The sequence below is a fragment of the Maniola jurtina genome, chromosome 28 (genome assembly GCF_905333055.1).
Source record: "Maniola jurtina chromosome 28, ilManJurt1.1, whole genome shotgun sequence".
Lineage (NCBI taxonomy): Eukaryota > Metazoa > Arthropoda > Insecta > Lepidoptera > Nymphalidae > Maniola > Maniola jurtina.
In genome coordinates this window covers 336,231-357,211 of record NC_060056.1, presented here as the reverse complement: position 1 = coordinate 357,211, position 20,981 = coordinate 336,231, and the positions used below count along the sequence as shown (strand labels likewise).

Here is a 20,981-nt window from a genome sequence, read left to right as displayed (position 1 = left end):
GGAGATCTAACTCGATCGAACTTAGGCAAAGATTTTAGACAAGTCTACATTTGTCTTGGGGAAATCTAGACTGAGCTTACTGTGTCAGTTTGACGTGAATTTTAAATTCTCCAGCTCAAATCCGAATTCAAAGTCTTTGTTTTAGGTTACATAACTTATGTTAGGGAAAGAGATATTCTTTCCTATACTAATAACCCGTCCCGACTTCGACGGGTAAGGAACTATAATTTGTTTTTTTAAAGAATGTTAGTCGTGATTAGCCTATCTAATACCTATACTATATAATTCCTACCGAAAAGAGCCAGCAAGAAACTCGGCGGTTGCTCTTTTCAAAGATCAAGCAAGCATTGCGTCTGCTATGGCCCTAAAAGTTGATAAATTGACTTATTTACTGACTTAGTACTAGTCGCTTCAATTTAGAAGTTTAGCCATTTCATCACAAACAATATAACAATCTAAGTTAGCTCGCTAACTCTACCACATTCTGAACCGGCTGAATCGATTTTCTTGGATTATAGCTAAGAACAATCTCGATTAAGCCACCTTTCAAACAAAAAAAAACTAAATTGAAATTGGTTGATTAGTTAGGAGCTACGATGCCACAGACAGATACACAGACACACAGACACACAGATACACATTTCAAACTTATAATACCCCTCTTTTTGAGTTGGGGGTTAATAAAATAAATACCTACAGTTCTGTAGGCGAAGGAAGTTTCGGCAAAAGGTGGTATTCTATAGAATAGGTAAACCCATCTATGCGAAGTCCGGTCGAGTCTCGAACGTGATATAATCATAGTTGTCAGTTCATTGGCTTACAGGTCAAGCGATCAATTCCAATAACACAATTTGTATGGAACAGGGTCATAACGATACATTGTTATATTGTTTGTGATGAAATGGCTAAACTTCTAGATTGAAATGACTAAAACTAAGTCAATAAGTACCTAAGTCAATTTATCAACTTTTAGGGCCATAGCAGACACAATGCTGGCTTTTTTGCTTTAAGTATCGGCGATTTGTATGAGTTCCCACGGGGTTTTAACAGGGCTCTCTCCGTCACTTACTCCATACAATCGTAGTTCCAATTTTATTTGAATATTAACCAAACCAAAGTCTATGAAATTTTGCAGACATATTCTGGAACTAATATCTGTGCCTGTGGTGTTTTAGATTTTTCTAAAAATATGTAGTTTTAAAATTACAGGGGCTCAAAGATTTGTATGTGAATTTTTAAGACCGCGTAACTGTGAAACCGAATATTTTAACGGAAATCTGGAAAACCACTGGCATAGATATTAGTTTCTAGAATATGTCTGCAAAATTTCATGGACTTTGGTTGCTTAATGTTCAAATGAAATTGAAACTACGTTTGTATGGAGCGAGTGACGGAGAGACCTCTCATATGCGATCTTCGACCAGCAAACGGCCAATAACCAAAAATCTAATAACCTATTATACTTGCAAGGAAGAATAATGGACAGTTTCTATAGAATCCACGTTTTCACGTCGAATGGGGCTAGAAGATTTTTATAAACGCTCCTGTTGAATTATTTGGCAGTTAGAGCACGAGTCATAGGCGGTGGCGATTACAAAATCATCAAAAATATTTATTTCAAGTGAAAACTTTTTTAGCCGCATTGGGCTGTTTTGGGATGAGTTAAAGCTTCTTGTTAGCGTCACCGACATGCTAATTTTTACCTAAGGAAATAGCTTGGCTAAGGATCGAATCGAATTATTGTTCTGGAAAACTGAAAGTCATAGGTAGTTTTAGAAAATTGAAACGCCGCGGAAAATGGCGCTTGTTATTTTCAGGGTTTCGTACCTGAAAGGTGCCAATAGACGCTTTTTCGTCCACCACAGTTAGAGCGGTTACGCACTGCATCCGGAGTAGTCATAGAACTATTTGTATGGCAGCTTACGCACCTCCGACTTCCGCCATCCGAGTTCTCTCCGTCATCCGTGAGAATATCTCGGATGTGCCTCGGATTCAAATCGGACGTATGACGTAGATATGTCAAAGATGTCCACTGAATAGCTTGGATGTGGATCAGAGATCGGATTAGTGCGTAAACAATATCCGAATTCGGACCGAGTTTTCTATATCCGTAGGTATTTTCCCGGACTCGGATCGGATGAGCGCATAACCGCTCTTACACTTAGACCACACACGCAAACAAACATGGTCGTCGAATATATAACAACGTCCATTGTCCTCTTCACTTTAAAATTAAAATTACAAGCCATTCCGAGAATGTTTACTAGACGTTCCGAGTTTGACTCCTGCTGTTTTCTGTACGTACATTTCTCTTTCTCTCTTTCTGTCGAACGGCGATATCATATCTTCATCATCATCGGCCTGTGGACGTCCACTGTTGGACATAGGCCTACCCTAAAGATCGCCACCACACCCGGTCCTCAGCCTTCCCCATTCAGCCACTTCCCGACAGCCTCTTCATATCGTCGGTCCATCGTGCTGGAGGGCGTCCCACACTACGCTTGCTTATCAATAATATGCGGTCTCCGCTCTTCACACACTGAAGAATTTTGGACGAGAAGACATTTCGAAGCTTGCCAGCGCGCTGGCCGGCCGAGTTGGATTCGGTGGATATAACCGCTTATTCGAAATTGGACCTACCTAGCTGGATCGTGTGTGTGGATGTAGGTATGTGGATGTGTGTGTGGATGTGTGTGGATGTGTGTGTTGATATGTGTGTGTATGAGTGCAGATTAGCAAATGTGTTTGGTGTATGCGAGCCTTAATACCAAGTCTCTTAAAACGAAGAATTTGCCATAAAGCACGGCTATTGCCTTTTTAATTTAACACTTTTCCGCCATTTTCCAGTTTCCCCCACTTTGCACCTCTTCCTGCTTTTTTCGAGATATCATTAACCGCCTTCAATAGGCCGAGAGCTAGTGATCCGTTTAGTCCTATCCCAAATATCCTCTGAAATCAAAATCATTTCATGTAATGTATGTATGTATTATTATACATACTAGCTGATACCCGCGACGTCGTTTGTGTGGACTTAGGTTTCTCATAATCCCATGGGAACTCTTTGCTTTTATTTTTTTACCCCCGACCCAAAAAGAGGAGTGTTATAAGTTTGACGTGTGTATCTGTGTATCTGTCTGTGGCATCGTAGTTCCGAAACTAATGAACCGACTTTAATTTAATTATTTTTTATTTGAAAGGTGGCTTGATTGAGAGTGTTATTAGCTATAATCCAAGAAAATCGGTTCAGCCGTTGGATAGTTATCAGCTCCTTTCTAGTAACTGTAACCTTCACTTGTCGAGGGTGTTATAAATTAATTTTGTGTCGGGGGTTTTTTAAATTTTAAGTTATTTTAAAGAATATTAGCCATGCTTATCATGACTAATACTCCCCTTTCCCCTCCAATTAAGCGTAAAGCTTGTGCCAGGCGTGGGTACGACAATAGTGCAACGGGTGGGGTTTGAACCGCCGACCTTTCAGAATTCAGTCCGCTCTTCAACCGTTGAGCTATCGTGGCTCTCTTTTGGGATAAAAGTAGCAAGTCACTGCAAGTCTTTAACTATACTCATGCAAAAAATCACATCGATCCGTTTCTCCATTGATTGAAGGACAAACCAAAAAACCAATAAACAGATAAACAAACACACTGTCGCACTTATAATATTAGTAATGGATTTAGACAAATCGTTCGCTGACTCTTGCACTAGGATTCTGAAAACAACTTTTTAATTAAAACTTGTTCACATTTTCCTCGACAACCTTAGTATTCTGCTCGCTCTATTTAAACATATTAATGCTAAACGCAAACCACCGACTTTTTATCGCCATCATCGTCATCATTATCAACCGATAGACGTCCACTTCTGGACATAATGTAAGTGTTTAGCAAGAAACAGTTAAAAGTTATTTTGCTATAATCCGCCAACAGAAAAAATCTGTATGGTCAAACATGCAGTTACAAGCTAAGCACCGCTTACCTCCCCAACCAAGCAATAAAGCTAAGTTCCCAAGCAAGCACTGCCACCACCACTCACATGCACCACCACACAAGATTTTCCACTACTCTCGACGCACGTTTCGCCCCGACACCGCAGCATCCTCAGGAGATTTCGACTTTACAATGCTGTATTGTCAAGTCTTGACAATTTACAATGCTGTATTGTCAAGTCTTGACAATTTACAATGCTGTATTGTCAAGTCTTGACAATTTACAATGCTGTATTGTCAAGTCTTGACAATTTACAATGCTGTATTGTCAAGCTTGACAATACAGCATTGTAAAGTCGAAATCTCCTGAGGATGCTCCGGTGTCGGGGCGAAACGTGCGTCGAGAGTAGTGGAAAAGTCTTGTGTGGTGTTGCATGTGAATGGTGGTGGCAGTGCTTGCTTGGGAACTTGGCTTTATTGCTTGGTTGGGGAGGTAAGCGGTGCTAAGCTTGTAACTGCATGTTTGACCATACAGATTTTTTCTGTTGGCGGATTATAGCAAAATAATTTTTAACTGTTTCTTGCTAAACATGAACTTACGCAAAGTAACGCCTGATTCTATCCAATATAATGTAAGTGTCTTGTAGGGACCTCCACACACCGCGGTCCTAAACCGCTGTTATCCAGTGACTTTCGCAGACTCGTTTAGAATAGAATAGAATAGAATGTATTTTTGTCAAATTAAATATTACAAGTGCTTTTGAAACGTCAAAACAATCTACCACTGGTTCAAAATGCTGTTCCTACTGAGAAGAACCAGCAAGAAACTCGGCGGTTGCTCTTTTCAAGTGTTCAATTTACAGTAACATTATGATATACTACGAGTACACAAGCAATTGCAGCCCTGCGCATTGCTGGAGCGAGTCAAAGCCAGCCTTTTTTTTAACGGGACGGGTGTTTGATATGTGTCCAAAATTCCTCAGTGCTTGAAGACCAAAGTCTTGGAACAGTGCGTGTTGGCAGTGATGACATATGGATCCGAGACATGGTCGCTAACTATGGGCCTCATAAGAAAGCTCAGAGTCTCCGCGGGCGATGGGAAGACCTATGCCTGGAAATTCTCTTCGTGATCAATTCAGAAGTGGGATCTTTTGAAAATGGCACCATTACAGCCATCACATTAATTTTTTTCAAAAAAAATAATTGCTTACTGAAGAAGATGTAAGGATTCTAACGATACTCCATGCCTCCAAATCTGTTCAGGCATTTAGATGTTATGGTGGAATAAAGAAACTCATATACATGAACTCTGAAAACATTACACTTTTTTGGCTGTAAAAATCGGTCTCACATAAAAATCAATCGTCTGTGTTAGGCCTAAAAAACCGTTTTTAATTTGACAGTACCTAAACGAGAAATCCTACGTATTTAACCTATTTTTTTCACTATTTTGCTACATCTATTATATTCTAGTTGATAGCAAAGCTTGTGAAAGGTAAATCATTAATTTTAATTTCAAGAAATACTTGAAAAGAATATCTATTCAATTTAAATGCAATATGAATGGTATACAGTTTATGAATATTATTCCTTATAGCATCGTTTCAGTCATTTAGATAAGCAAAATACAGTCACTGGCTCACTACAGAGTACGGGTCTCCGCTCAGAGTGAGAAGGGTAAGAGGTGGGCATAATTATTTCGAAATCACAGACAAATAAGTACGTCAATTTTGTTTATTTTTAACCCCCGACCCAAAACGACGGGTGTTATAAGTTTGACATGTGTATCTGTGTATCTGTATATCTGTCAGTGGCATCGTAGCTCCTAAACTAATGAACCGATTTTAATTTAGTTTTATGTTTGAAAGGTGGCTTGATCGAGAGTGTACTTAGCTACAATCCAAGAAAATCGGTTCAGCCGTTTGAAAGTTATCAGGTCTTTTCTAGTTATTGTAAACTTCACTTGTCGGGGGTGTTATAAATTTTTAATTTCCACTTGTATTTCTTGTTATAAGTAAATCACACTTCACATCACACTTCACACTAATATTATCACACTATCACACTTCACACTATAATATTATAAAGGCGAAAGTTTGTGTATATGTATGTATGTGTGTTTGTGTGTGTGTGTTACCCTTTCACGCAAAAATTACTGAACAGATTTGGCTGAAATTCGGAATGAAGATAGATTATACCCTGAATTAACACATTTTGTCCCGGAAAATCAAATAGTTCGCACGGGATTTTGAAACCCTAAATCCGCGCGGACGAAGTCGCGGGCGTCAGCTAGTAAATAATATAAAGAGCCGTGATGGCCTACTGGTTAAGACGTTAGCCTCTTATTCAGGTTGTCGGGGGTTCGATCCCAGGCAACGCGTCTCTAACTTTCGGAGTTTTTGCTGTTTCCTACTGCGTTTGCAACTTGTTATAACGGTAAGGAAAACATCGTAAGGAAACCTGCATGCCTGAAGTTCTCCATAGTGTTCTCAAAGTGTGTGTGAAGTCTGCCAATCCGCCAGCGTGGCAGACTATGACCTAAACCATTCAAAATAAAAAATAAAAAATTACAAGTACTTTTGAATCTACTACTGGTACTACTACTACCGAGAAGAACCAGCAAGAAACTCGGCGGTTGCTCTTTTCAGAGTTTTAATATATAATATTATGCCATGTATAAAAATAATTGAAGTCCCGCGCATTGCCGGAGCGAGCTGCAGGTCAAATCCACGCTCTTTTATCATTTACATAATCTTCGATTGTATGATATACTTTTTTCAGGAGCATAATAATTTTAATAGCTTTTTAACTTGTGCTAAGGAAAGTACAGCAGGTGATAGCAGGCCCGTACTTAGTAGTGAGCCGGCAAATGGGTTAATCATGATGAAAATATATAGTCAACAAACACTTGAATCGGAAAACAACCTTTAATTACTAAAGTTTTTCACAAGCCTTTTCCTTTTTAGGGATCCGTACCTCAAAAGGAAAAACGGAACTCTTATAGGATCACTTTGTTGTCTGTCCGTCTGTCCATCTGTCCGTCTGTCTGTCTGTAGAGTCCGTCAAGAAAACCCTATAGCGTACTTTCCGTTGACCTAGAACCATGAAAGGCAGGTAGGTAGATCTTATAGCACTAGTAAAGGAAATTTTAAAAATTTTAAATTTAAAAATTCATGAACAAATAATTAGTATGTTTAATTTTCAACGTAAGATAACTATACCAAGTGGGGTATCATATATTAAACGGTTTTACCTGTACATTCTTTGTGATCATTTTGATTTATCGTGCCAAAATGTCGGAAAAACCCGAGTACGGAACCCTCAGTGCACGAGTCTAACTCGCACTTGGCCGGGTTTTTGCTCTGTCTTGCCTTTTTTGCCTTTTTTGGTAAAACAGGCAAAAGTTAATGAAGCGGAAGGCACTAGTCAGGGATTCCTTGTAACTTGAAACTCTGAAATTAAAAAACACCCCCGCGTTTCCAACTTATATTTAGGTGTTTTTCAGTATTTTTATTTTTAACCCCCGACCCAAAAAGAGGGGTGTTATAAGTTTGACGTGTGTATCTGTGTATCTGTGTATCTGTGTATCTGTCTGTGGCATCGTAGCGCCTAAACGAATGAACCGATTTTAATTTACTTTTTTTTGTTTGAAAGGTGGCTCGATCGAGAGTGTTCTTAGCTATAATCCAAAAAAATTGGTTCAGCCGTTTAAGAGTTATGAGCTCTTTTCTAGTTTTCTTGTAGAAAAGAAGGTTAGATAACCGTTAGGTTCTTAATATTATGTCAATTGACAAATTTATGTCAAGCTGTCAAGATGCCTTCACTTGTCGGGGGTGTTATAAATTTTTAATTTACACTTGTTTGTAAACTTTTTTTATTTTATTACTGATGATGCCCGCAGCTTCGCCCGCGTGAATCGGTCAGGTCCCCTGCAGCATCAGGATTGAGGAGTTGGAATTCAAATTTTTTATGGAAAAATGTCGCAAAGTTCCTCTATCGATTGAAACAAAATTACGTAAATCGGTTCTGAAATCTCGGAGATATCAGTGTAGTGTACATTGGTAAAAAAACACCTCCTCTATTTTTTAAAGTCGGTTAAAAAATTTGCCTATGTTACTCGTTTGTTAATATTCTACTTGTCTGTGAAAGTCCCGTCAAAATAGGTTCAGCCATTCCGAAGATTAGCCCGTTCAAACAGACAGACATTTAAATTTTTTCATTATGGTGGTAAGTGATGATGCAGTCTAAGTTGGAAGCGGGCTAACCTCGAAGGTGTATGACAGTTTTCATTAAACCCATACCCCTTTGGTTTCTACACGGCATCGTACCGGAACGCTAGATCACTTGGCGGCACGATTTTGCGGATAAGGTGGTAACTAGCCACGGCCGAAGCTACCAGACCAGATCAGAAATTTAGAAATTACAAAATTCCAAACCCTACCGGGAATCAAACCCGGGCTCAAAATCCAAAAGAGCTAACTTAATCTGAATAAAAAAAAAATTTAACCCTGGGTAGTTTTCCCTGCGAACTAGTGTATCATAGTAGCGTAGGTATAGTCACTTACCAGCAGGTGAGATTGCGGTCAAGTGCAAACCTACGATCAATAATAATAAACAAAAGCACCCCTCATTCTGCTCTAGGGGGTGATAAATAAAATATTACCCCTAAAAATTTTCATTAAAAAACTCTACCCCAATGCATTTTCTTTCAATTCTCTTTATTTTTTGCGTAAGAGTAGTTTTGCCCTAGGGAATTTAGTGAGTTTGTAGCAATTTTTTTTTTTATTTGATACTAGACTAGAGAATGCCCGCGACTTCGTCCGCGTGGATTTAGATTTTTGTAGATCCCGTGGGAACAGTATGATTTTCCGGGAAAAAAGTAGCCTATGTCCGTCCCCGGGATATATTAGCTAACTCTGTATCAAACGTCAGAGTTCCCACGGGATTCTTAAAGAATTTGCGTCCTTGTTATTGACATAGACAAGATTTTACACCGGAAAACCAAACAGTTCCCACGGGATTTTCAAAAACCTAAATCCACGCGGACGAAGTCGCGGGTATCAACTAGTTAACCATAATTCTGCGGTACCTGACATTTGAAGTCGATATTAAAGTTTTTTTTTAAATAGCATAAAGCGAAAACATGAGGATCTTTTCTATGAAAATGTTTGCACAGAATTGCAAATGGCGGACGAATGTCAGAGCTCATTACCGTCGCTTGCATTGTCGTGTTTTTGCGCTTTTTTCGCTTTTGGCGCCATTTTCCAGTGGTAGATGGAATTAATTTAATACTTAAATAATTTTTAATTATATAGAATTAGAGCATGCCCGTGACTTCGTCCGCGTGGATTTAGATTTTTATAGATCCCGTGGTAACTGTTTGATTTTCCGGGATAAAAAGTTGCCTATTTCGATTACAGGGACGCAAGCTACTTCGGTACCAAATTTCATACAAATCGGTTAAGTGGATGAGTCTTTAGGAATCCCGCGGGAACTCTTTGATTTTCCGGGATGAAAAGTAGTCCCCGGCATATGAGCTACCCCTGTACCAAATTTCGTCAGTATCGGTTACGCTGTTGGACCGTGAAAAGGTAGCAGACAGACAGACCGACAGACAGACAGATAGACAGACAGACAGACGCACTTTCGCATTTATAATATTAGTATGGATAGAATAAAATAGATTTTTATTCAAGTAGACTTTCACAAGTGCTTTTGAATCGTCAAAATAATTTACCACTGGTCCGGAATGCCGTTCCTACCGAGAAGAACCAGCAAGAAACTCGGCGGTTGCTCTTTTCAATTCTTCAACTTACAATAATATGCCATACTATACAAGCAATTGCAGCCCCGCGCATTGCTGCAGCGAGTCAAATCCATGCTTTTTTAACCCCCGACCAAAGAAGAGTGGTGTTATAAGTTTGACGTGTGTATCTGTGTCTGTGGCATCGTAGCTCCTAAACTAATGAACCGATTTTAATTTAGTTTTTTTGTTTGAAAGATGGCTTGATCGAGAGTGTTCTTAGCTATAATCCAAGAAAATCAGTAACAGCCGTTTGAAAGTTATCAGCTCTTTTCTAGTTACTGTAACCTTCACTTGTCGGGGGTGTTGAAAATTTTTAATTTACACTTGTAAATTATATTAAGTCATTCCATAATCTCTCACTTGACCTATTTATCTTACTAATACTTTATTAGAGTTCCGTACCTCAAAAGAAAAAGGTGAAGCACCTCTGATTCCAGTCATTATTTAGATGGGTAACTGAACTATTAAGAAAGTTATGTGAAGGGGTAACCCACCCCTGACCGTGTCTAAAGGCCATCGTTAGGTATCTGTTAAGCCCCTACCATCCATACTATCCATATCCATACTAATATTATAAATGTGAAAGTGCGTCTGTCGTCTTTCTGTCTGTCCGTCTGTCTGTCTGTCTGCTACCTTTTCACGGCCCAACAGTTTAACCGATTCTGTCGAAATTTGGTACAGAGTTAGCTTATAACCCGGGGACGGGCATAGGCTACTTTTTATCCCGGAAAATCAAAGCGTTCCCACGGGATTCCTAAAGACCCATCCGCTTAACCGATTTGTATGAAAGGTACTGAGGTAGCTTGCGTCCCTGTAATTGACATAGGCAACTTTTTATCCCGGAAAATCGATCAGTTCCTACGGGATCTTTAAAAACCTAAATCCACGCGGATGAAGTCGCGGGCATCCTCTAGTACCATATATAAATCATCATCATCATCATCATCATCATCAGCCTGTGGACGTCCACTGCTGGACATAGGCCTTCCCTATAGAGCGCCACCACACCCGGTCCTCAGCCTTCCTCATCCAGCCACTTCCCGCCAGCCGCTTAATATCATCGGTCCATCGTGCTGGAGGGCGTCCCACACTACGTTTGCTTAAACGCGGTCTCCACTCAAGGACTTTCCGGCTGTAACGGCCATCGCCTCTACGACAAGCATGGCCTGCCCACTGCCACTTCATATATATAAATCAACCCCTATTATTATTTTCCGAGTAAACGCAACGCAGTATGATAGACGCATTCGGTTTATATAGACGTGTTTAGTGAAAAGTTGAGTTACTTTTAAAATGGTAATTAAATTAACCCTATTAATATTTAATTAAATATTGTTTTATAAATAAATAAAGATACCAATATAGAAAAAATTTACAGGATTAAAATTTCGAGTAGTAAAAAGAAAAACAAGATAAATTAAATTATAATTTTGATAGGTACAAAAAAAGTGTAAAATGATTTTATAAAAAATATATAAAAAAAGTTATATTGAATTAACGTGTTCAGATTTCAACGAAATATTTTTGTGAATAAAATAAATTGAATATTTACTTACTTTTATCATGAAATTTTGAATTGAATATTTTTTTATAGAAATGTTTTTAATGTGATCAAGACTTTACATTACGTTGGTTTAGTGTTTGTGTGATTTTGAGGATTTTTAGTGATCAATTTTGGATTTTTGTCAAATACAATAAGGAGGTAAGGGTTTGTATATTTCTAAGCGTTAATAAAACCGGTCAAGTGCGAAAGAGACTCTATCAAGAAGGGTTCCGTAGCATCGTACAAGATATAAGTACCTACCTAACATTTTTATGTGGAACACTGCTATGAACATTTATGTACATCACAAAAAAAACAGCCAAGTGCGACTCGCGTACTAAGGGTTCCGTACTAGGGTATTTTTTCCAACATTTTGCACGATAAATCAAAAACTATTATAGATAAAAATAAATAAAAATCTATTTTAGAATGTACAGGTAAAGCCCTATTATGATACCCCACTTGGTATAGTTATCTTACTTTGAAAATTGAAACACATTTTAAATTTTTTTAATGATATAACCACAAATTCGTGGTTTTCAGATTTATTCCTGTACTTGTGCTATAAGACCTACCTACGCAGCTACGTGCCAAATTTCATGATTCTAGGTCAACGGGAACTACCATTATAGGTTTCTTGAGAGACAGACAGACAGACAGATAACAAATTGATCCTATAAGGGTTCTGTTCTTCCTTTTGAGGTACGGAACCTTAAAAAAGTGTTCACGAAAAAATTTATTTACTAAATGACGTACCTAATATAGATGGCGCAATCCGTTATTAACTTGCATGTTCTACATAAAAGTGCACCTTGTATGATGCTACGGAACCCATCGTATGCGAGTCCGACTCATTCTTGACCGGCTTTTTCTCATCTAGTTCGTCATCATCATCATCATCATCAGCCTGTGGACATCCACTGTTGGACATAGGCCTTCCCTAAAGAGCGCCACCACACCCGGTCCTCAGCCTTCCTCATCCAGCCACTTCCCGCCAGCCGCTTTATATCGTCGGTCCATCGTGCTGGAGGGCGTCCTACACTACGCTTGTTACTAGTTACTTAACAATAATAATTTGTTCTATTAATATTATTTTGGGCCTGTCGCCTCAATTGAATCCGAAAACTTTATTAATTTTAAACCTATTAATCAATGGAAATCTCATTAAAATCGGGCCCACCCTCTTTTCATTGAAATTTTACGACTTGTGAATTCAGAACTATTTCTAACGAGAACACAGGCTCCCAAAGTTTGCGTTATTAAATACTTTCGATAATTTATATATGGTTCCATTTAATGGCGATACTTTAATCTTTTTAGGGTTCCGTATCTCAAAAGAAATAAAGGAACCCTTCTTTGGTCCCTTTGTTGTCTGTCTGTCTGTCGTGTCTGTCAAGAAACCTATACCCTATAGGTACTTCCCGTTGACCTAGAGTCATGAAATCTGGCAGATAGGTACGTCTTATAGCACAAGTAAAGGGAAAAAATCCGAAAACCGTGAATTTGTGGTTACATCACAGAATTTTTTTTTTAAATGTGTTTCAATTTTCAAAGTAAGATAACTATACCAAATGGGGTATCACAAATGAAAGGGCTTTACCTGTATATTCTAAAACAGATTTTTATTTATTTTTATGCATAATAGTTTTTGATTTATCGTGCCAATTGTCGGTCAGTACGGAACCCTCGGTGCGCGAGTCTGACTCGCACTTGGCCGGTTTTTTTTAATATGAAATATGGATGGGTACTGACTAGTGATTACTAGTAAAATGGGCTATACAATTTTGAACCTGCAAGCTGCACTCAAATAAAGTAGCTATGAGCTGCACAAAATCCAATCTATCGCGAACACGACCGATATCGATATTGCGTCCATCAAGCACCTAAGCCGGCGAGATTAATATATCTAGACCTAGACTTAGCACGCGGCATTGCCTAGATTTTAAATTTATTATTACCGTTATTAATTTGTAGAGTTCTACATCAAAGTCTTATATTAGGTACTAGCAGATGCCCACGACTTTTTTCCTGTGGATATAAGTTTTTGAAAACCCCGTGGGAACTCATTGATTTTCCGGGATAAAAAGTAGCCTATGTGCTAATCCAGGGTATAATCTATCTCCATTCTAAATTTCAGTCCAATCCGTCCAGTAGTTTTTGCGTGAAGGAGTAACAAACATACACACACACACACACACACACACACACATACAAACTTTCGCCTTTATAATATTAGTGTAATGTAATATCTTCTACTATGGTACAGAACCCTCGGTGCGCGAGTCTGACTCCCACTTGGCTAGTTTTCTAGGTAATCAATTCCGCAATCAATTTTGGACTTGCCTTTACATAAATTTAAAAAATCTATTAAAACCATGCTCCTGAGAAAAGCATTTTATACAAACGAAGATTATGTAAATGATAAAAGAGCGTGGATTTGACCTGCAGCTCGCTCCGGCAATGCGCGGGAACTCAATTACTTGTATACATGCAGCGACCAGTAAATAATAAATCAATGTATACATGGCATAATATTGTATACCAAATACTTAAAAAGAGCAACCGCCGAGTTTCTTGCTGGTTCTTCTAGGAAGAAAAGGCATTTCGAACCAGTGGTAGATGCTTTTGACGATTCAAAAGAACTTGTAAAAGTCTAATTGAATAACAATATTTTGAATTTTGAATTTTTGAAGGCACGGAACCCTCGGTGCGCGAGTCTGGCTCGCACTTGGCTCGTTTTTCTAGGTAATTTTTACCAAAAGGTTAAACAAGGTGGTAATTTTAACAACTTTAACGGCAACTCAGATCGCTGGTTAAGATTGCCCGACGTTGATGTATTAAAACTAGAAGGCGCCAACACGCACTGATAGGGAAAAGGAATTTTAATTAGGATTAGGTATTGACCACACCGAGAACGGTCTGGCGTTCAAAGTGTACCTAACCCTTCGATTTGCTTCCTCGTTTCTTATCCAAATCGCTAGGACATGGAACTCCCTTCCGGCATCATTTTTCCCTTCCACTTTTAATATAGGTAGCTTCAAGTCAAGAGTGAATAGGCAACTTCTAGGCAAGCGCGCTCCATCTTAAGCTGCATCATCACTTGCTAGCAGGTCTGATTGCTGCCAAGTGCTAATCTTTAAAAATAAAAAAAAGAGTTCTTAGAATGACACCGACATCAATTTTTATGGGGTCCGTCCGTCTGACTGTCAGCGTACTGTATCTCCTGAACCGTAATAGGTAGAGAGTTGAAATTTTCACAGAATGTGTAGGTATTTCTATTGCGCCTATAATAACAAAAAATAATTTCACTCATTAATAGATTAATAGCCTCATCGGGCGACAGAAAGACTGGCTCCTTTTTCGCGCAACGGATCAGCCTGGCCGTCCAACGCGGAAATGCAGCCAGTATTCTTGGCACCATTCCACGCGAGCATGATTAGATAAGGCTTAGGTACTTTAACTTTTATTGTACTTCTACTATAAATTTCAAAAGGGTTGCCATTCAAATCACACTTCACACTAATATTATAAAGGCGAAAGTGTGTCTGTCTGTCTGTCTGCTACTTTTCACGGCCCAACCGCTGAACCGATTTTAATGATATTTGGTATAGACTTGGATACATCCCGGGGAAGGACATAGGCTTATTTTCATCCCGGAAAATCAAAGAGTTCCTACGGGATTTCGAAAAACCTAAATCCACGCGGGCGAAGTCGCGGGCCTCGGCAAGTTACAAATAAAATAAATTAAAAGTACGTAATGTCAAATAAATTTAAAGTATTAAATATTTTGTACGATGCAGGTGGTACGGAACCCTATATATGCGAGTCGACTTGTACTTGGCCGATTTTTTGAATAGTTTTGTTTATTATTCCAGTCAGTCAAAGTTCAAGGCTACTTGATAACTCGAGTATAATTTAATAACAAGATTCATTTGAGTTATCACAAATACTTTTGCTACTTATATTCATTCATTCCAATTCATTCCATTGACTACGGTAAGAAACCAAAGGGGGATGGGTTTAATAAAACCTGCCATACCCCTTCCAGGTTAGCCCGCTTCCATCTTAGACTGCATCATCACTTACCACCAGGTGGGATTGCAGTCAAGGGCTAACTAGTATCTGAATTAAAAAAAAATCTAATCTTGGACCTCCTGAAAAGACCGTCTTAAGCTCTAGAATCTAGCCTATCACCACATCTGTTTTGTCAGTAGTGTAAAAGTACAAACAAAACACCAAACATAATCGAAGGAGATCCAAAATTATCTACACTCTTCACTTAAATCGTCCCCTCCGTATGCAACTGACTGACTGACGTTTGACGTAACGACACCGGCACGGCACGGCACCGGCACGCGATCGGCACGTGACCGGCACGTGACGGAACTGTGCATCTCGTTAGATCAAAGAGGGTGGTATTGACTGTGGATAAGTAGGTACTATCGTGCATGTAAGTTGTAGGTTTTTTGACTTCCACTTAAAAAGCAAATTAAATAAAACTAAATTTTTAACCCCCGACCCAAAAAGAGGGGTGTTATAAGTGTGTATCTGTGTATCTGTCTGTGGTATCGTAGCTCCTAAACTAATGAAACGACTTTAATTTAGTTTCTTTTGTTTGAAAGGTGACTTGATCGAGAGTGTTCTTAGCTATAATCCAAGAAAATCGGTTCAGCCGTTTGAAAGTTATCAGCTCTGTTCTAGTTACTGTAACCTTCACTTGTCAGGGGTGATATAAATTTTTAATTTACACTTGTTTCAGCTCTTCCTAAGAATACTAAAAAGTTCAGCGCGAGAGTTCTATTCCGTGAGAACTCTTTATTTTCCGGGATAAAAAGTAGCCTATATCCGTCCCCAGGATGTAAGCATCAAAATCGGTTAAATTGTTGGGCAGACAGGCAGAAAAACACAATTTCGCATAATAATCCGTGTGGATTTCATCCGATTTAGGTTTTCAAAAATCCCGTGGGAACTCTTTGATCTTCCGGGGTAAAAAGTTGCCTATGTCAATTTCCGGGACGCAAGCTAACTCTATACTCTATCTTTATAGTCTATACTCTATCTTTCATATAAATCGATTAAACCTTTAAGAATTCCGTGAGAACTATTTGATTTTTCGCGATAATGTATGTCCCCGGGATATAAGCTAACTCTGTACCCATCAAAATCAGTTAAACTGTTGGGCCGTGACAAGCTAGCAGACCGACAGACAGACACACTTTCGCATCTATAATATTAGTATGGATAGTTGGATACATTACAAAGTTAATAATGCTAACCGAAATAAGTGGAATAGTAAATTAACAATAATGTAATATCAATTTTTGCCCCCATACAAAACCCATGGGTGCCACAAACCATGATATATCTCCCTAATTTATGTCTTACGCGTGTCATGGGGTCCAGGACCAACCGGAAACGGAGTTAGGGGGTGCGATGACCCCGTGGGGTCTCAGTTATCGTGTGGGATACAACGATTTGTTATTAATTTGACCTCTGTGGTGCAGCGATTAAAAATCTCGACTGAGATGGGAGTTCGATTTCGGTTGGTGCTTTTCAGACTCAGAGGGTTCCGTACTCGGTTTTCCGACATTTTGCACGATAAATCAAAAACTATTATACATAAAAACAAATAAAAATCTGTATTAGACTGCACAGGTAAATCCCTTCCGTATGATACCCTACTTGGTATAGATATCTTCCTTTGAAAATTGAAAAGACAAATTATTTTTTCATGAACACATTTTAATTTTAATTTTTGTGATGTAACCACAAATTCACGATTTTCGGATTTATTCCCTTACTTGTGTTATAAGGCCTATCTATCTGCCAAATTTCATGATTCTAGGTCTACGGGAAGTAGGTACCCTATAGGTTTTCTTGATTTCGTTCCGTTCTTGGTTCCATTTTTCCTTTTGAGGTACAGAACCCTAAAAATGTAACTAAATAAATGTTGTGTTAAAAATTATACTTACGTAGATGTTTTTTGACATAACACAATACATTTTTTCCAAAATCTCGACCCCAAGAGATAAGCAAATTTAAAATTAGTCCCTCTTCATCCCCTCGCGAGGGATTTGCTAATATAATCCTTTGACAATCAAATGTGCTATGGGAAATAAATTAAAAGCTGGTTCCCGCCAAAAAGGGGCCATCCAAATACGCCATGAAAGCTTTTTTATCTTTTCCCCCCAAAAATACGATTTTTCAAGTCATAGGAAAGGATTAAAAACTGCTTGGGTGCGTTGTCAGACTCGCCCACGAAGGATTCTGTACCATTAGGATGCAAGATCATATACTTTTTAGGGTTCAGTACCTCAAAAGGAAAACAGGAACCCTACTGGATCACTTCGTTGTCCATCTGTCTGTCTGTCTGTCATAAAGGGTACTTCTGGTTGACCTAGAATCATGATTTGGCCAGTGAGTAGGTCTTATAGCACAAGTAAATAGAGAAATTCGAAAATCGCAAATGTTCCAAACATTATAAAAAAAAACATGAATAAATAATTAGTATTTTCAAAATAAGATAACTATACCAAGTGGGGTATGAAAGGGCTTTACCTACATTCTAAAATAGATTTTTAGTTAGTGTTATGTAGTTATTCATTTGTCGTGTCAGTGCCCGAGTCTGACTCACACTTCGTCTTGTCTAAAAAGCCTTCTCTTTCTGAGAGGAGACCCGTGCTCGGTAGTGAGCCGGTGATGGGTTAGTGATGATGATGATGAATCAAATACTTAGTGATACCTACAACAACAAAGATAAACTAAACACAAAACCTCCTTTTCACTTTCCAAGTCGGTGAAACAATACCCCACCTTTCACCACACTAATTGAAGTCAGTCAGTCATAAATCCATTTTTTCTTAATAATGAAAGCAACCACTTAGCAAATCGATTTTTTTCACGCTGCTTTCGCCACTCCCCCTGGTAGTTTAGACCACGGGGGATCTATCAATGTACCGATAACAAAAAAAACCAGCAAATTTTTTCAAAACAATTTATTTGTTCATTTTATTTATATTAACATAAGAGTTTTTTTTATGAAATAAACTTAAATCTAAACTAAAACTAAAAAAATCTATACTAATATTATAAATGCGAAAGTGAGTCTGTCTGTCTGCTACCTTTTCATGGCCCAACAGCTTAACCGATTCTGACGAAATTTGGTACAGGGTTAGCTTATATCCCGGTGACGGACATAGGCTATTTTTATCCCGGAAAATCAAAGAGTTTCCGCGGGATTCCCATAAACCCATCCGCTAAACCGATTTGTGTAAACTTTGGTACCGTGGTAGATTGCGTCCCTGTAATTGACATAGGCAACTTTTTATCCCAGAAAATGAAACAGTTCCCACGGGATCTTTAAAAACCTAAATCCACGTGGACGAAGTCGCGGGCATCCTCTACTAAAATAATGATAATTAAATTAAAAATTAAAATGAATTAAATTAAATCTAAAACCTCATCGAGACAACCGCAGCGAGGCATTGTACCCGAGATGCTGGCAGCATTACCCCTTTGGATGGCCAAACTAATTCTTTGCCCAAGGTAGCTGCCAGCTCTCGGGTCCCGACCCCGGTTGACTCGATAGCCCGAAATTTTGAAATTTTACTCAAAAAGAGCTCGAGCCCCCAAGCTATTGGGGTCCCTAAATTTTTATACTTATTAGAACAAAACTTAAAAATATCCTTACAGGTAAACCTAATGCCGGCTAATTTTTTTTTATTCGTTAATTGACGGCGATCTCACGTGGTGGTAAGTGATGATGCAGTCTAAGATGGAAGCGGGCTAACTTAGAAGTATCATGACAAATATGCCATATCAGTTTCCACACGGCATTGTACCGGAACGCTAAATCGCTTAGCGGTACGGCTTTGCTGGTAAGGTGGAGCCGAATAAAATACACCAAGCGACAGAAAAACAATTTCGCTATGTCTATCGCTATCTATCGGCAGTTCGCGGGTAGTAGTCGTTCTTTAGTGATGTTTAATTTTATCTAAGAATATTAGTCATTTTAATCATGACTAACATTCCCCTTACCCCTCCAACTAAGCGTAAAGCTTGTGCTAGGAGTAGGTATGACAATAGTGCAACGGGTGGGGTTTGAACCGCCGACCTTTCAGATCTCAGTCCGCTCCTATAACCGTTGAGCTATTGAGTCTTGAATCTTTTAATTACGACTTGTTTCTCTATCGTCCAAAAAAATATCAAAAATTTTCATACGTGTGTTTTTGCTATCGGTACTCAGTAAAAGTATTTTATAGAGGGGGAATCTAAATTCTAAATAGGCTTATAATATCGCAGCAGGTCGAAAATGGTTGTATTATGGACTTTTAAAAGAAAAAAAATTCTAAACTAAACATTTTTTAACCCCCGGCCCAAAAAGAGGGGTGTTATAAGTTTGACGTGTGTATCTGTGTATGTCTGTGGCATCGTAGCTTCTAAACGAATGAACCGATTTTAATATAGTTTTTTTTTGTTTGAAAGGTGGCTTGATCGAGAGTGTTCTTAGCTATAATCCAAGAAAATCGGTTCAGCCGTTTGAAAGTTATCAGCTCTTTTCTGGTTACTGTAACCTTCACTTGTCGGGGGTGTTATAAATTTTAATTTACACTTGTTAACTCAGGACATTGGCTTTGCAAAGTACTTTGCAATTGCGCATTGTGGAGTCTATATTATCTCCTGAGAGAGCTCCAATGTCAGAGTGAAACGTACGTTGAGTGTGTTCTAGAAGATATGTGTGGAGTTGTGTGATGTGGTGTGTATGGCTTGCTTTTCCCGCTTCTTTGGTAGTGGGAGGGCGGGCGACACATATCGGATGCTGCACGTTGTTGTATAGATTTGTCGGGTTGTGTTTTGACGGAGCCAATGGACTATTCAAGGGGCGGACCAACAAATTCCTGAAACGCAGGCAACGCATCGGCGGTTCCTCTGGTGTTGCAAATGTTAATGGGCGGCGGTAATCACTTAACATCAGGTGACCCGCCTGCACGTTTCCTCGGTATTTTTATTTAAAAAAAAAACCGGCCAAGTGCTAGTCAGACTCCCTTACTTTGAAAATTGAAACATATTTTAATTTTTTTTTAAATAATTTGACCACAAATTCGCGGTTTTCAGATTTATTCCTGTACTTGTGCTATAAGACCTACCTACCTACCAAACATGATTCTAGGTCAACGGGAAGTACCCTATAGGTTTCTTGACAGACACGACGGACAGACAACAAAGTGATCCTATAAGGGTTCCGTTTTTCCTTTTGAGGTACGGAACCCTAAAAAAGTCTGCCAACCCGCACTTGGCCAGCGTGGTGACAATGCAAAAAGCCCTTCTCACTCGTAGACCCGTGCTCTGTAGTGATACGGCGATGGGTAGATCTTGATGATGATAGGACAAGTTGTTCACACCTTTACCACGTCTCTTTCATCAGAGTATTTTGTAATACAACCGTGTTGGTACCAAACTGCAATCAAGAGGGGTAAAACAGGGGTAGAATCATTTACGTAGGGGTACACGCCCCTTTGCTATGCACCAGTGGAATCAATCAGGGAACTAAAGGTCAAAGCGGGGCTCAAGAGGGCAGGGGTCTCTCCGTCACTCGCTCCATACAAACGTAGTTCCAATTTCATTTGAATATTAAGAGGGCTCTCTCCGTCACTCGTTTCATACAATCGTAGTTCCAATTTCATTTGAATATTAAGCAACCAAGTACA

General features: G+C 38.9%; 1 protein-coding gene across 3 annotated transcripts in view; it reads left to right on the top strand.

The window, feature by feature from the left end:
• The window catches only part of LOC123879504 (igLON family member 5), a 109,282-nt gene that overhangs the window by 69,000 nt on the left and 19,301 nt on the right, over positions 1-20,981 (top strand). The window contains exon 1 of one of the 3 annotated variants that reach the window (XM_045927246.1): positions 10,974-11,027. The exons of 1 other annotated variant lie outside the window; for it this stretch is intronic. The gene's annotated coding sequence lies outside the window, so the exon portion shown is untranslated. Of the gene's footprint in view, positions 1-10,973; positions 11,028-11,222; positions 11,434-20,981 lie in introns of those variants that run through there. One more of the 3 variants, XM_045927245.1, reaches the window with a different exon arrangement.